At 49.4% G+C, this 14,813-nt stretch overlaps 1 protein-coding gene across 2 annotated transcripts in view; it reads right to left on the bottom strand.

Annotated features, from left to right (window-relative positions):
* The window catches only part of LOC309364471 (uncharacterized protein), a 50,819-nt gene extending 45,066 nt beyond the window's left edge, over positions 1–5,753 (bottom strand). For both annotated transcript variants that reach the window (XM_081901811.1, XM_081901814.1), the window contains exon 1: positions 5,643–5,753. The gene's annotated coding sequence lies outside the window, so the exon portion shown is untranslated. The remainder of the gene's footprint in view (positions 1–5,642) is intronic.
* Between the last annotated feature and the right edge of the window lie 9,060 nt (positions 5,754–14,813).

Raw genomic sequence — 14,813 nt, 5'->3', positions numbered from 1 at the left:
AAGGCAGTGGTAGGGAAATCCAAAAACAACCCAGTGAGAGGGCTGAGCATGTTCAGTGGACAGGGAATGCAGCATAAGTCAGACCGGAGGAGCAGGCGCCGGAGTGGGAGCACGGGGAGGACCAACTCTGGAGAAGAGAAACAGAGATTTGGAGCAACAGCTGGCTCTACTAGCGGCGCGGCTAGATGAAAGGCGGACTCAGGATGCCCAGGGGAAACCCACCCCCATCGCAAGGAAGTTACCGGAACTGGTGCATAAATTTGGGGGCAATCCCAGAGATTATAATGCATTCAAGACGGAGGTGCAGTACGCGCTGGACCTGCAGTATGATGACTTTGTGGACGATGGGGCGATGGTATCCTATGTGATAGGGCATCGCCAAGACGGTGCCAGAGAATGGGTCAGACCCTTAATGGCATCGGAGAATGCTGCCATAAAGGACCTTAGGAAATTTTTGGGTGCCATGGACCACATGTTTTCCAGTCAAGTGGAGCAGAGCGTGACTCGCAGGGAACTGATGGCGTGCAAACAAGGGAGCCAATCAGTTAGAGAGAACTGGTCGCGTTTTGCGATGCTGATCCACAGACTTGGGTGGGAACTGGGTTCGGAACCAGTGCAGATGCTATTTGAGGAAGTCTTAGCCCCTTCGGTAAAGGACAAACTTTCCCGCTCGCCCCGCCCGCAATCGATGGATCAGCTGACTAAGATGGCGCTTGCTGTTGGAGTACGCCAAGAAACGCGCGCTCTAGAGAAGTGGGAAGGGAGAGCAGAGCGTTGGCATGACAACCGCATTCCTGAAATGCCAGAGCAACCTTCCCAGCCAGCGGAGCCAATGGAGATTGGAGGGGCACGCGCGGGGGGGGGGTGTCAAACTCCAGCGAGGTTCGCAAGAGGGAAAAACGACCAAGAAGTGTTTTCTCTGCCAACAGCCAGGACATTTTGCCAGGGTCTGCCCTCAGAGAAAGGCATGGCAAGGAATGGTGGGGGCGGCTGGTAGTGAGGAGGAGGGGAATAATAAAGAGCAGGGAAACACCAGCGCTTGGCTGCCGATCAGAGGGCACAGCAGCCAGGCCAGCAACCAGTAAAAGTGCCCAAACCAGACCCCCCCCCGAGCAGCCATAGCCATAGAGGTGGTGCTAGAACTCCCTAACGGGCACCCAATCAAGGTGAAGGCACTGCTGGATTCAGGCAGCTCTTGCAACTTTGTTAGCAGGGATTTTGCACTAGAGCACCAGCTCCACGTTGTGCCTCTAGAGCACTCCTTACAAGTAACGACCATTGATGGCAGAGAACTCCTGGGAGGGGAAGTGACCCACCAGACTCCTCCCATGAAAATGAGGGTCTCCAGACACACTGAGACCATTGCCTTTCACGTTGCCACACTGGCCGGACCGCCAATCATACTGGGGATGAGCTGGCTGGCACTGCATGATGCAGTAGTGGCATGGCACCAGCGGACAGTCACTTTTGGGTCAGCTCACTGCTTGGAACATTGCCACGGGGGAGAAACCCCGAGGATGGCCGTAGCCAGGGTGGCAGGGATGGCAGTAAGGGAAAAGGGGAGGCTACCACCACAATACGCTGACATGGAGGTGTCAGCATCGCCCTTGAGCCAGTGCACCAACTGGACTCATGCACCTCAACCCTGACTGGGCTAGGCGAGCTGGGTAGCACTGCCAGCGACCACCTTTCTCAAAGGGACAGGTCACCATGCTGTGGACTCACAGCTTAGAGCTGAGAGCACCGGATTCACTTGACCAATAATACAGTCGTTGCGCAGCAGAATTGTGCAGAGTCTTGCAGAGTATAAACCACTCGGAGAGCAGCTCTGTAGAATATCTTCTTTTTATTCTATACAACTATGATACAAAACTATATACAGAGCTAAAAGATCTAAGCATAAATCAATGCTACACTGAGAGTCTGCAGCTGCTCTTAGCAGCAACCTTATCTCTAGACACGATCTCTAACACTCTCTCTCCGATACACTGACTGACTCACTCACTGGCTGACTCACTCACTGACTAAGAAGAAAGCAGAACATTGCTCCTCCTCTCTGTAGAATCAGCAGGCTCCTCAGGAGATTCTTGGATATGGGAGGGGTGAAATCTCCTCAGGAGGATGTCTTCAGTGAAAAGGAGGCTGATAGACTACCCCCTCATAGGCCCTTTGACTGTCAAATCAACCTACTCCCAGGGGCTCAGCTGCCAGTGGGTAAGCTGTATGCCATGTCGGACAGGGAGATGCAAGAGTTGCGGGAGTTTATTGACAAGAACCTGAAGAGAGGTTTCATAAGAGAATCGAGGGCGGTGGGGGGCAGCCCAGTGTTCTTTGTGGACAAAAAGGACTCCAAACAGCCTAGACTAGTCGTGGGTTAAATTTGGTATCGGAACCAGTGACCTTCCCAATGCCCAGGATAGACGACATTTTAACCAGGGTAAGGAAGTGGAAAATTTTTACCAAGCTGGACCTTCGGGGGGTGTACAATTGGATTAGGATGAGGGAGGGGGATGAATGGAAAACCACCATGTTCACCCCTCTGAGTACTTGGTTATGCCTTTCGGATTACAATCGGGCTCCGCCGGTTTTCAATCCTTCATGCACCAGGTGTTGGGGTCCCTACTGTACAAGAATTGTGTGGCCTTTCTAGATGACGTGCTAATCTACTCGGAGAACGAGGAGCAGCATGTGAAAGACGTCGGGGAAGCGTACAAGAGGCAGGCAGATAAGCACCGCAGAGAAGGGGGAACCATAAGGGTTGGGGACCGGGTGTGGTTGTCAACTCAAGGGTTACTGTTCAAGGGAGGTTGTAAGAAATTACGGCCAAGGCGATTGAGACCTTTCGTGGTAACACAGCAGGTGAATCCTGTGGCCTTTAGGCTCAACTTGCCGACTAACATGAAACTGCACCCGGTGTTCCACAGGTCCTTGCTCTCTCCATACCGGGAGGGAGGGGAATTTCCGGGGCGAGAAAGAGAGATCCCCACCCACCCACAGGTGGAGGAAAGGGAACTCAGCGGTCAAGCCACGGAAATTCTCGATTCAAGGTGGAGGGGGAGACAGGTGGAATATTTGGTGGCTTGGGAGGGGGAGCCCGAGTTGGAAAACACGTGGGTTCCGGCAGAAACCATCAGGGATGAGTATCTTCGGGAGGAGTTTCATCGCAGGTTCCCAAGGAAGCCGAAACCACTAGAGAGATTCTGGGAGGAGCAGTTTGGCACCACGGATGAAGAAGAAGAGTTTAGGGGGTATCCGACCTCCGAAGAGGAGGGAGGGGAGGTATCAGAGGGAGAGGAATCAGACTGGGAAGATTGGGCAGCGGAAAGAGACAGCAGCAGGTGGAGAGCTATATTTGAATCATCTGAGGAAGGGGATAGCTCTTTCCAGGGGTTTCCCGCATCACCATCAAAGGAACGGGCCGGGGGTGAGGAGGGCCCTGGGGGGGAGGTGGATGTCAGGGAACTGCCATCGGGGCCAAGAGTGGTGGTAAGGCTCCCCAATGACGCAGGAGAGGGGACCAGCAGGGGGAGAGGAGAGAGAGCACTTCCTCTGGGGAAGGAAATCACCGTGACGCCAGGGAGCCTGAGAGGTCTTCGGAGGGAGGAGAGCTCAGAGACTCTTCCACCGAGACCAGCGGGGAGAGCACAGGACCTCCGCTAGGGACACCCACTCTTCCGCGCAGGAAGGCTAGGCGGAGACTTGGTGTCAAGGAACTATTATGTTGGAAGAAGTTCAGGAAACGCCCACTGACGGATTCTGCCAGTGATTAAGACAGCCACGGAATAAGGGCTGTCCGGCCAGGGAAAGGTTTAGCCGGACAACGCAGTCTGGAGCAGTTGCGGCTTACGCACAAGCAACCCCCTATTCCCATTACAAAAAGGACAAAAGGAATATCCAAAATATTTTAAATTTGATGGTCATAAACTCTCTTGACTGAAGACACTCTAACTTGCAGTCCATTGGCTGCATATGGCTTGCCAAGCCTCAGGGTGTGTCCTGCTAGTCCTTGCGGTTTCCATCTCCTGATCTGATCATAGGATGAAGATCTCTGTCTGTTCTGGAGAGAAAGATGCCTAAAGGGTCCTTGGAGAGATTTTTTAAACTCCAATTTCACCACAAAGCAGCACAGTGCTGAAATGGGGTAAAAGCCCTGATCTGGAAATAAATGATCCCTCTGGCTGCTCTTTAAAGAGGATTTCTAAAGAACAATCTGAAGGGTCTTTTTTCACAGATCTCCTTGCTAATTCAGCAGAGTCTTCTTGTGCTCTTATTTCTCCTCCAGCTCAGCACTGGGGTTGGAAGGTCTAAACATGTTGATTGTGTTTGCAAGACTTGTATGTATGCTAGATGGCATGTCTGGTGAGTGTGTGCAGCACCTCTGGTGTGTGTGCATGTGACTTTATGGTCTGCATCTCTTTTCTGTATGCGCATGCATGTGCATACATTGGCCACAAAGCTCACTGGAATGTGGCCTCCAGAATCAATGCAGCTTTAAGCCCATAAATCTTCCGTTTCTCCTGTTCTATCAGAAAGAACATTCAAATCTGAGACTATCAGGAGGAGAGAACTGGATCTACAGAGTTAATGTTCTCAAGATCCTATGGACACAAACTGCAATGAGATTTTCCATTAATTGCTTTGAGATTTTTTTCCTTAAAAATATGAAGCAGCATAGAAATGAAATGAATAATGAATAATAATCTGAACATGAATAATCTGAACAAAGAATCCTCCATTCCTCTGCCTTCTCAAATCTGGCACTCACTTCAACCCTCAGCCTTCATTTGCCTTACTGAGGAAGGTGGAAATAAAACAATTAATGAAACCAGGCTTAAGCCTGTCTCACTTATTTACACGCAGCCACAAGAGGTCACTAGCTTTGACAGCTTGGGAAAAGATCAGATGCATTCTCTGGAGTATAGATCTATCAGCTGTTTTAATTGCCGTGACAGATCAACAGAACCTCCATGTGTAGGCACAGTGGACCTTGATTTGGGGCAGGCAAAAGAAGCCATTTCCTTGCTAAATGAACCTGACGGACATCATTGCCACAAGATACGGTGATGGTGGAAGTGGCAAAGAGAGCTTTAGAAGGCGATCTGACCAATTCACCAAGGAGGGCGATAGATTTATCAATGGCACTGTCAGAGGAAGGGGGGCAGGAGTAGTGGCCTGCAAAGGGTGTCAGGGGACTGCAGGGTGAGAGGGACACCTCCCTGCTGCACTGCTCTTCCATTCCCCCCCTGCCTCCCCTTCCCTCTCCGCCGTGGGGAGGACCGTGGAAGAGGACTCCCTGCTGAGGGACAGGGAGAGGGGTGGCAAAAGCCCCAGCTACGCCGCTGATCCGTGAGCGACTATATGCATCGTCCATCGGGAAGCAGCAGCTGCCTTGGACCCCTCATTCTGCCCCTTGAGCTCAGGACTGAAGGGAGCAGCTCCCCAGGGTCTCCGGCAAGGTCCGTGCCAGCCTGAGCCAGAGATGTTTGCCCCTGTGCCCTCCTGCAGATGCCCTGCCCCTCCGCTGCGCCCCTTCCCCTTCCTGCCCGGTTGGGGGGGCGCCCTGCAGCCTCTGACTCCACTCGGGGCCTGATCCTGCCAGGGCCACGTGCTCTCCCCCTCCTCCACCCCCCCGCCTCCTGCACCTCGGACTCCTCGCTCCGTCCCTGCAGCGGAATCCGGCTCCTCTCCGGGGAAACTCGCCAGGCCACGGGCCGCTGCTCCTCCGCTCTCCTCGGCGGGGGACAGGAAAGTGCAGCCGCTCTCGAGTCCCCCTGGCTGGCCCCTTTTACTGCCTCTCTGGGCATCGGAGCTCGCTGGCTGTGGGTTGGGCCCTGGGAGGCTGCGAGGCTGGATGCGCCCCATTGCGCTGTCTCCCTCAAAATTTATTGTATCATTGGAATCTACCTGGCATCTTTTCGGATATGCAGAACGTTGCACAAATAAGTCTCCTTGTGATCTGATGTGCAATCATTCACAATCTGATGTGCAATCCTCATCAGTAAATATTTTCAGAAAGCTGGGACGATGCCACCCTGCAGCCATAGCTGTCAATTTTCAGATTTGGAAATAAGGGATCAGCCGACTGGAAAATAAGGGATGAGCAGCCTCACCTCTCCCGGGTACAGTCTACGGGATATCTAACAGGATAGCAGCGGGAAATGGCGCTGGAATAAAGGAATTTCCCGCAAAAAAGGGAAGGTTGACAGCTATGCCTGCAGCTCGAATGGGTAGCTGGAGGAGGCAGTCCAGTTCCCAGATCTGCTGGTTGGGATCATGCAATCACTTCGCTCCAGCCACCGACCTTTACAAACCCTCCAACATTTCTCTGATGAAAATAGGGACAGCTCATTCCATAAATATAATGGGAAGTTTCCAACATATATAAAAAACATAATAAAACATTAAACATTTTCAAATGTCCCTATACAGGATTGCCTTCTCAGATGCCGGGGGTCGGATAACTCCATTCCCTCCAGCATTTCTTCAATGAAAATAGGGAGACCCTAAGGAAAAGCGGGACATTCTGGGATCAAATCAGAAACCAGGACGGCTTCTCTAAATCAGGGACATCCCTGGAAAATAGTGGCACTTGGAGGGTTTCTCTTTCCCTGCTTTTTCATTCACTGCCTCTGGTCTCCTGCATCCATTTAGCAGAGGAGGGGAGCGGTTTTGGCCTTCATACTTCTCCACCCCCACCCCACCCCCAATATAAGCATGGGAGTGAGGACCAAAAAAATATAAAAATCGTTTTATTATTTTATTACTTTTTTTTTGCATTTCAATCTACTGTATCTATAAATTTTATTGTTTATAGCCAATGGCCACCACAATACAATATAAGCACAAATCACACAGCTGCAAAACAAAAGACATTGCATGCACCAGACCAGGATAAATCTATAGCGTCCAAAATTAATTTTCACATTTCTTTCAATGGGAAGGATATAGGGCAGCAGAGTACAGGTGGTGAGGTCCAGATTCATATGCAAAGTTCATATGCAAGGTGTTTGTGTCAGTGTAACATGGGTAGGTTCTCTTCCTTTTCATTTATTAGTTTTCATTGGCAGTGAGAAAGATCGGGGGGCCCAGGGCATAGTTGGTTGCCTTCAGTGACTGCAGTAGAGGTGGTGGAGGCTGAACCATTTTGAGGAAGAGATTGTTGTAATTCTTGGTTTGGTCCTTCAAGTAAAGGTAAAGGTAAAGGGACCCCTGACCATTAGACCCAGTTGTAGACAATTCTGGGGTTGCGGCGTTCATCTCGCTTTACTGGCCGAGGGAGCCAGCGGTACCTCCGGCGGGAAGGTAAATATCTTCTTAAATATAAATATAAATATTCTTAAATAAATATCTACTTGCACTTTGATGTGCTTTTGAACTGCTAGGTTGGCAGGAGCAGGGACCGAGCAACAGTAGCTCACCCTGTCACGGGGATTCAAACCACCAACCATCTGATCGGCAAGCCCTAGGCTCTGTGGTCCCTTCAAGTACTTGTTGAAGTAGTTGTTGAAGTACCCTTCAAGTACTTGCTGTTAAAGTTGTTTCGTGGAATTCCTGATCTGGACCTTGTGTGGAAATGAATTCACTCCATCACAAAAATAAGTTTTGAAGCTTTACTGCAGAACAGTTTTAAACAGTCTAACAATAAGATAAGCATGATAAAGTAGCACGTTGCAAACAATGTTCAGTCCTTTATGTAATTCAGTCAGCTTTCCTCTTTCTGGTCCCAGAGGGAGATCCTAAGCTTCTTCGACATTGCATGACTTATTTGCAACTGCTGCTGCTGCTGCTTCTCCTAGCCATCTTCAGCAAGTTTCCTGCTTGGCAGAGGGTTGGACCCAATGGCCCTTGTGGTCTCTTCCAACTCTACGATTCTATGAAGAACACACTGGCTTCTCAAGTTTAAGCTTCCTCCCGTGAGAGCTCTGCAGCTTCGGCCTCCAGCGATGAGTTATGAGGAAAGATCCAGCCTCCTCTGATGCTTTTGTCAGAGTGGAACCTCTTGCCTAACTAAGTCTAAGAGAAACTTCCCTTTATAGTATTTTTATTACAATGCATTCAAGCACAGCATTATATGTACATTATATGTACATTAAACTTATAGCACTTGTTCCCTTCCAAGTAACAATGACACTTACAAGCAGGTTGTCACTTTCTTTTTCTATGTTTGCTTCGTATGCCCCAATGTTCTCTCTCTTTCCCCTCAAATGCTCCAGGCGACCACAGATGAGTGTCTAAAGAGAAACCAAAAGCTCAGAGTTTGCGGGTGGGGTGAAGCCTTGAACATCAGGTTGCCTCCTAGTGCCTGGGGGGCCACCTATTAGATTTCTATTTGGTAAGTTTTGTAGGAGTTTTAAGGTTTTTTTAGCCCTATATTTAAAAAAACAAAGCTCTTGTGAGATGTTTCATCATTTTGTTATTCTGACATTGCATTGTACAGGAGCACCTTTGCGCAGCTGTTTGAATTTTTTATATGAAAAAAGAATAAGAATGCATTCTAAAGGGTTTCTTTAGAACCAGAACAAGTATTTTATTTTTAATAACAGAGGAAATGATGCCCAATTCTTAGTGCTCATCCTGGCTTTAAGATTAGCAGTCAAAAAAACCCTCACAAAAAGCTATGAAATGATTTTGTTAGCAAGATTCAAGGTTAATTCCTGCCTTGTATTCCTGGGCTGCCTCTTCCTTGAGAACCAAAATTTTAAAAGATGATGCTGTTAAGGTGCTAAACTCAATATGCCAGCAACTCTGGAAAACTCAGCAGTGGCCAAAGGATTGGCGAAGGTCAGTCTACATCCCAATCCCAAAGAAGGGCAGTGCCAAAGAATGTTCCAACTACCGCACAATTGTTGATCATTTCACACGCTAGCAAGCTTACGCTTAAAATTCTACAAGGCAGGCTTAAGCAGTATGTGGACTGAGAACTCCCAGAAGTTCAAGCTGGATTTCGAAGGGGCAGAGGAACCAGAGACCAAATTGCAAACATGCTGGATTATGGAGAAAGCTAGGGAGTTCCATAAAAACATCTACTTCTGCTTCACTGACTACATAAAAGCCTTTGACTGTGTCGACCACAGCAAACTATGGCAAGTTCTTAAAGAAATGGGGGTGCCTGATCACCTCATTGGTCTCCTGAGTGTTCTGGAAAAATCTAGGTGTGAGGCTGTTCAGTCAAACCAGCTCGTTGGGAAGAGCCCGCAAGTCCCTTGCAGAATAAAGGAAGGAATCCAGCCACCAACTGGAGCAAATAGCTGTAGATCAAAGTTTATTGCGCAACAGGTTCAAAGAGGAATTTTGGACCCCAAGCATGGGGTGACAAAGACTTTTAAAACTTTCCCACCATATCCCAGAATACAGTTCGTAGAGCATCATTGCTATATGATTGTTACATCACTGACATGTCACAATAGCGGAGGGGTAGACAGGGGTTACACTAGTCTAACCTTGGCAAACATGTCCAGACAAGTCATTGATACAAGATTAGCATAAGCATGCCCATGTCAGGGCAAGACTCAGGTATAAGATTAGCATAGGCAAACACCTCTGAAGTCCCATCACCCAAAGTACAATAGAACTTCCTTTGCATGTCTGGCCCCTTGGCAAGTTTGGTGACGGGATTAGGCTTTCCTTGGCCCAGCTCAGCAACTGTCACCCCTGGACACTTCCTGGAGTCCTTTTTCAAGGGGAAAATAGCTTTGGAATGGAGGAAACTGGCAAAGGAGTTGATTTTATATTATTTTTAAAGCTAGGTACCGTATTTTTCGCTCTTTAAGACGCATCAGACCACAAGACACACCTAGTTTTTGGAGGAGGAAAACAAGAAAAAAAGTATTCTGAATCTCAGAAGCCAGAACATCAAGAGGGATCGCTGCGCAGTGAAAGTAGCAACACATCTTGCTGTTCTGGCTTCTGTGAGAACTGTGCAGCCTGCATTCACTCCATAAGACCCACACACATTTCCCCTTACTTTTTAGGCGGGAAAAAGTGAGTCTTATAGAGCAAAACATACGGTAACTTCCCTGAGCTGTCAAGTTGAAAGGATACATTCAGGCATAATATCTGTAACATTCAATAACTTTAAAGATGTGCCCCCCCCCTAATTTCCTTAACATAAGAAATCTATATGTGGGACAAGAAGCTACAGTTAGAATTAGATATGGAACTGATTGGTTCAAAATTGGAAAAGAGTACAACAAGGCTGTATATTGCTCCCCGCTTATTTAACTTATATGCGGAATTCAACATGCGAAAGGCTGGAGTGGATGAATCCCAAGCCAGAATTAAGATTGCCGGAAGAAATATCAACAACCTCAGATATGCAGATGACACAACCTTGATGGCAGAAAGCGAGGAGGAATTAACCTCTTAATGAGGGTGAAAGAGGAGAGCGCAAAATATGGTCTGAAGCTCAACATCAAAAACCCCGAAGATGATGGCCACTGGTCCCATCACCTCCTGGCAAATAGAATGGGAAGAAATGGAGGCAGTGAGAGATTTTACTTTATTGGGCTCCATGATTACTGCAGATGGTGACAGCAGTCACGAAATTAAAAAGCGCCTGCTTCTTGGGAGAAAAGTAATGACAAACCTGTTAGAGTTCAGAACTTAACTGGTTAAGTGTTCTCAGGTGTGCGTTACTTTCTGACGTAAGCGATTCGAAGGTGGGAGGAGCTTGTTCTTTGTTCTTTCTCTTTCCTCTGTGCTTTAGAGGAAGACGGACATGTTTGCAATGGCTGCAAGCAGTGATGGACTGTTTTTCTGAGAAATGTCGCAATAAAGAACTGTAAATAGGCAAACCTGTACTTTGTGTGTTTGTCTAAAGCTAGCGACAGCTTCCCCGCTGTGTTTACTCTGCAAAGTGTGACTGAAGAGACGGAAAGCAGAGCTGCGCAGAAGAAGTGTGCCGGACCGCTGTAAATGGCTAATTGAGGATCGTAAAGCAATTAAGCCTAATCATTAGGTCAAGACCTAATCAATAAATCTCCACAAAACCTAGACAGCATCTTAAAAAGCAGAGACATCACCTTGCCAACAAAGGTCCGTAAAGTTAAAGCTATGTGTGATGGGATAATGAGCTGCTTGTGCGTAAAAGCTTGATCCCTCTGGTGTTTGGCTGGTCAACCAAACCGAGGCACTAACGGAGCCTCCCAAGGCGTGACTCCGTTAGTCGCTGGTAGAATCTGACAGTGGGCGTCTACGAAATTTACGCCAACATAAAAGTTGTTTCACGGACATGCGCCTTCGTGACTCTCTGCGTGACAGCTTCCGGCGAAGGGTGGGAGTTGCCAACGGGGGTCTTGTTACCTCTGCACTATTCTCACTAGAAGTATCCCAGAGCCCTCCCTCCTCCGACTCCCCTTCTGCCGGAGCTTCTGCTCTCCCCCTGCTGGTTCCCTCCTCCGCTGCAGAATCTCTCCTAGTCTGCTGGAGCCTCTGCACCATCTCTCTTTCCGATGGCAGTTCCCTGACATCCACCTCCCCCTCAGGGCCCCCTTCACCCCCCGCTTCCTCTCCCACTGGCGGTGAGGGCGGAAAGCCCCTAAAGGAACTCTCCTCGTCGTCCGAGGATTCAAACGCTTCTAACCATGGCGTACCGTCTCTCTCCCCGTCTTCCTCTTCTTCGTCGGAGTCAGCTTCCTCACCCACCCCTGACTCTGGGAACCCTCCAAACTCTCCTTCCTCATCGGTGGTCCCAAAGTGTTCCCTTCTAAATCGTGCCACGGGTTGCGGTTTTTTTGGGAAACGCCGATGAAATGTTTCTATTAAAACCTCGTCATTGACTACCTCAGTGGGTACCCAAGTGTTTTCCGACTCTACTTCCCCCTTCCATTCTACCAGATATTCCACCTGATCCCCCTTCCACCTGGAATCAATGATTCCTGCCACGTTCATGTCGCGTTCTCTCTCTTCTATCACGGGCGTTCGGGAGACCTCTCTCTCACGCTCCCCCCCCATTCACGTCCCTCTCGGTACGGCGACAGTAATGACCTGTGAAATACTGGGTGCAATTTCATGTGACTGGGCAGTCTGAGTTTGAATGCTACTGGGTTCACCTGCTGTATGACCTCAAAGGGTCCCAATCTTTTGGGTTTCAGTTTCTTACAACCCCCCTTGAAAGGTAGTCCCTGGGTGGATAGCCACACCCGGTCTCCCACCCTTAGAGTTTCACCTTCCCTCCTATTTCTGTCTGCTTGCTTTTTATATTCTTCCTTGGCTCTCTCTAAGTTAAGTTGTAGCTGACGGTGGATGGCTTCCATCTCTTCAACAAAATGTTCCGCCGCCGGCACGCTCCACCTCTCCCCTCCTTCTCCTGGAAATGCCCTGGGATGACACCCATAATTTGCCAGAAAGGGACTCATCCCTGTGGACACGTTCTCAGCGTTGTTGTAGGCAAATTCTGCCAGAGGTAACTTATCTACCCAATCATTTTCTCGGTCCTTTACATAACACCTCAGGTATTGTTGTAAAATCCCGTTTGCCCTTTCCGCTTGCCCATTTGTTTCCGGGTGCCGGGCAGTGGAGAAATTGATTTCCACGTGCAGTAAGCTCATAAGTTTCCTCCAGAACCTGGAAGTAAACTGTTTCCCTCTGTCGCTGACCACCCTCAAGGGGGCGCCATGCAACCGGAAAATATGCTCTACGAACAACTTGGCGGTTTCCTCCGCTGTGACCGCATGTGAACAGGCTATAAAATGACACATCTTAGTTAATAGATCTACCACTACCATGACCGCCGTTTTGCCCTTGGATTTTGGCAGGTCCGTCATAAAATCTATGGAGACTGCCTCCCATGGCCTTTCTGGTGTGGGTAAGGGTTGTAAGAGCCCCGCTGGCGCCACCCTCTCCCCTTTCGCTCGCTGGCACCTGTCGCAACCCCTGACATATTCCCGTACGTCCTCCCTCACCTTGGGCCACCAAAACTCCCTGGTAACCAACCACATGGTTTTGTGCTGTCCAAAATGCCCCGCTGTGGGGCTATCATGCAACTGCTTGAGTACTCTGCCCCTCAGTTCCCCATCGGGTATGTACAGTGCCCCTTTGTAATACAACGCCCCACTCTTTTCTTCAAACCCCCCTGTGTTCTCCTCTGTCCTCCTGAGTTCTCTGAGTTTCTCTTGGGCGTATTCGTCGTTCTCCGTACCCTCTAACAGTTCTTTCTGCCCCACCAAAGCCGCCCCACACACCCAGCGGTCTTCAGGGATTACATGCCTTGCTTCCGGCGCGCCCTCCCCCTCTAAGTACTCAGGCTTTCTGGAAAGAGCGTCCGCCCTTACGTTCTCGGACCCTGGCACGTAACGAATCTCAAAATTGAATTTGGAGAACTCCTGGGCCCATCTCACTTGTCTCTGGTTCAGCACTCGGGCTGTTCTCCAGTACTCCAGATTTTTGTGGTCAGTCCGGACTTGAACCTTGTGCTGCGCCCCAATCAGCAAGTGCCGCCATCTCCGGAATGCTTCATGAATGGCGAGCAGTTCTCGGTTGTATACTGTGTAGTTCCTCTCGGATTTGTTCAACTTCCGCGAGAAGAATGCACACGGTCTCCATTCAGACGTATCTTTCCCCGGCTGGAGAAGCACGGCTCCTACCGCTCGGTCTGACGCGTCAGTCTCCACTCGCATTGGTTGCTGTAGATCCACGTGCAAAAGTTGCTCCTCCGACGCAAACGCTGCCTTTAAGCGTTCGAATGCCCGTTGCGCTTCTTCCGTCCAAGCAAATTTTTTCTTGCTGCTAAGACAATCCGTGATGGGCGCTGTTAAATGGGCAAAGTTCTTGATGAACTTCCTATAGAAGTTTCCGAAGCCCAGGAACCTTTGCACGTCCTTCTTGGTCTTTGGTGTTTTCCATTCCAGTACCGCTTGAACCTTGCTGGGATCCATAGCCAACCCCTTGTCAGACAACCGGTACCCCAGGAATTCCACCTCCCTGCTATGAAACTGGCATTTCTCCAGTTTCACCCACAGCCGATTTTCTCGCAGTTTGCTCAGTACTTCTCTAACATCTCGCACATGCTGCTCCTCATTCTCTGAGTACACCAGGACATCATCTAAGAACGCCACGCAGTTCTTGTAGAGCAATGGCCCCAGGACGTGATTCATGAATGATTGAAAGCAGGCGGAGCCCCCTTGTAATCCGAAAGGCATAACTAGGTACTCAAACGCCCCCAAGGGGGTGAACATAGTGGTCTTCCACTCATCCCCCTTCCTCACACGTATCAAGTTATATGCCCCCCTAAGGTCCAGCCTGGTAAAAATCTTCCCTTTTCTCACCCGTGTCAGAATGTCATCAATTCTGGGCATAGGGAAAGTCACTGGTTCTGACACAGCATTTAGGGCCCTGAAATCACACACAAGCCTGGGTTTACCCGTGGTTTTTTTGTCCACAAAGAACACTGGGCTGCCTCCCACTGCTCGTGACTCTCTGATGAAACCTCGCTTGAGGTTCTTGTCAATGAACTCCCTTAACTCCTGCATCTCACGGTCTGACATGGCGTACAGCTTGCCCACTGGCAATTGTGCTCCTGGGAGTAAGGTGATTTGACAGTCAAAGGGTCTGTGCGGGGGCAGTTTATCTGCTTCCTTTTCACTGAAGACGTCAATCAAATCAGCGTATTGTGGTGGCACCTTCCCCTTGTCAGTCACTTCCATCCCTGCTAGAGTGGCTCTGGCCCCTGCCTGACCCTCTCCCTCCTTGCAGTGTTCTAGGCAATGTGCTGATCCAAAGGAAACCACCCTCTGATGCCAGCCTACTAGCGGATCGTGTAGTGCCAGCCAGCTCATTCCCAGAATGATGGGAGCTCCTCCCAAGGTGGCTACATT

The sequence above is a fragment of the Podarcis melisellensis genome, assembly GCF_964234715.1.
Source record: "Podarcis melisellensis genome assembly, chromosome: 2".
NCBI classification, from domain to species: Eukaryota; Metazoa; Chordata; class Lepidosauria; order Squamata; family Lacertidae; genus Podarcis; species Podarcis melisellensis.
Note: the sequence above shows the minus strand (reverse complement) of the source record. Positions and strands in the feature narration are given on the sequence as shown.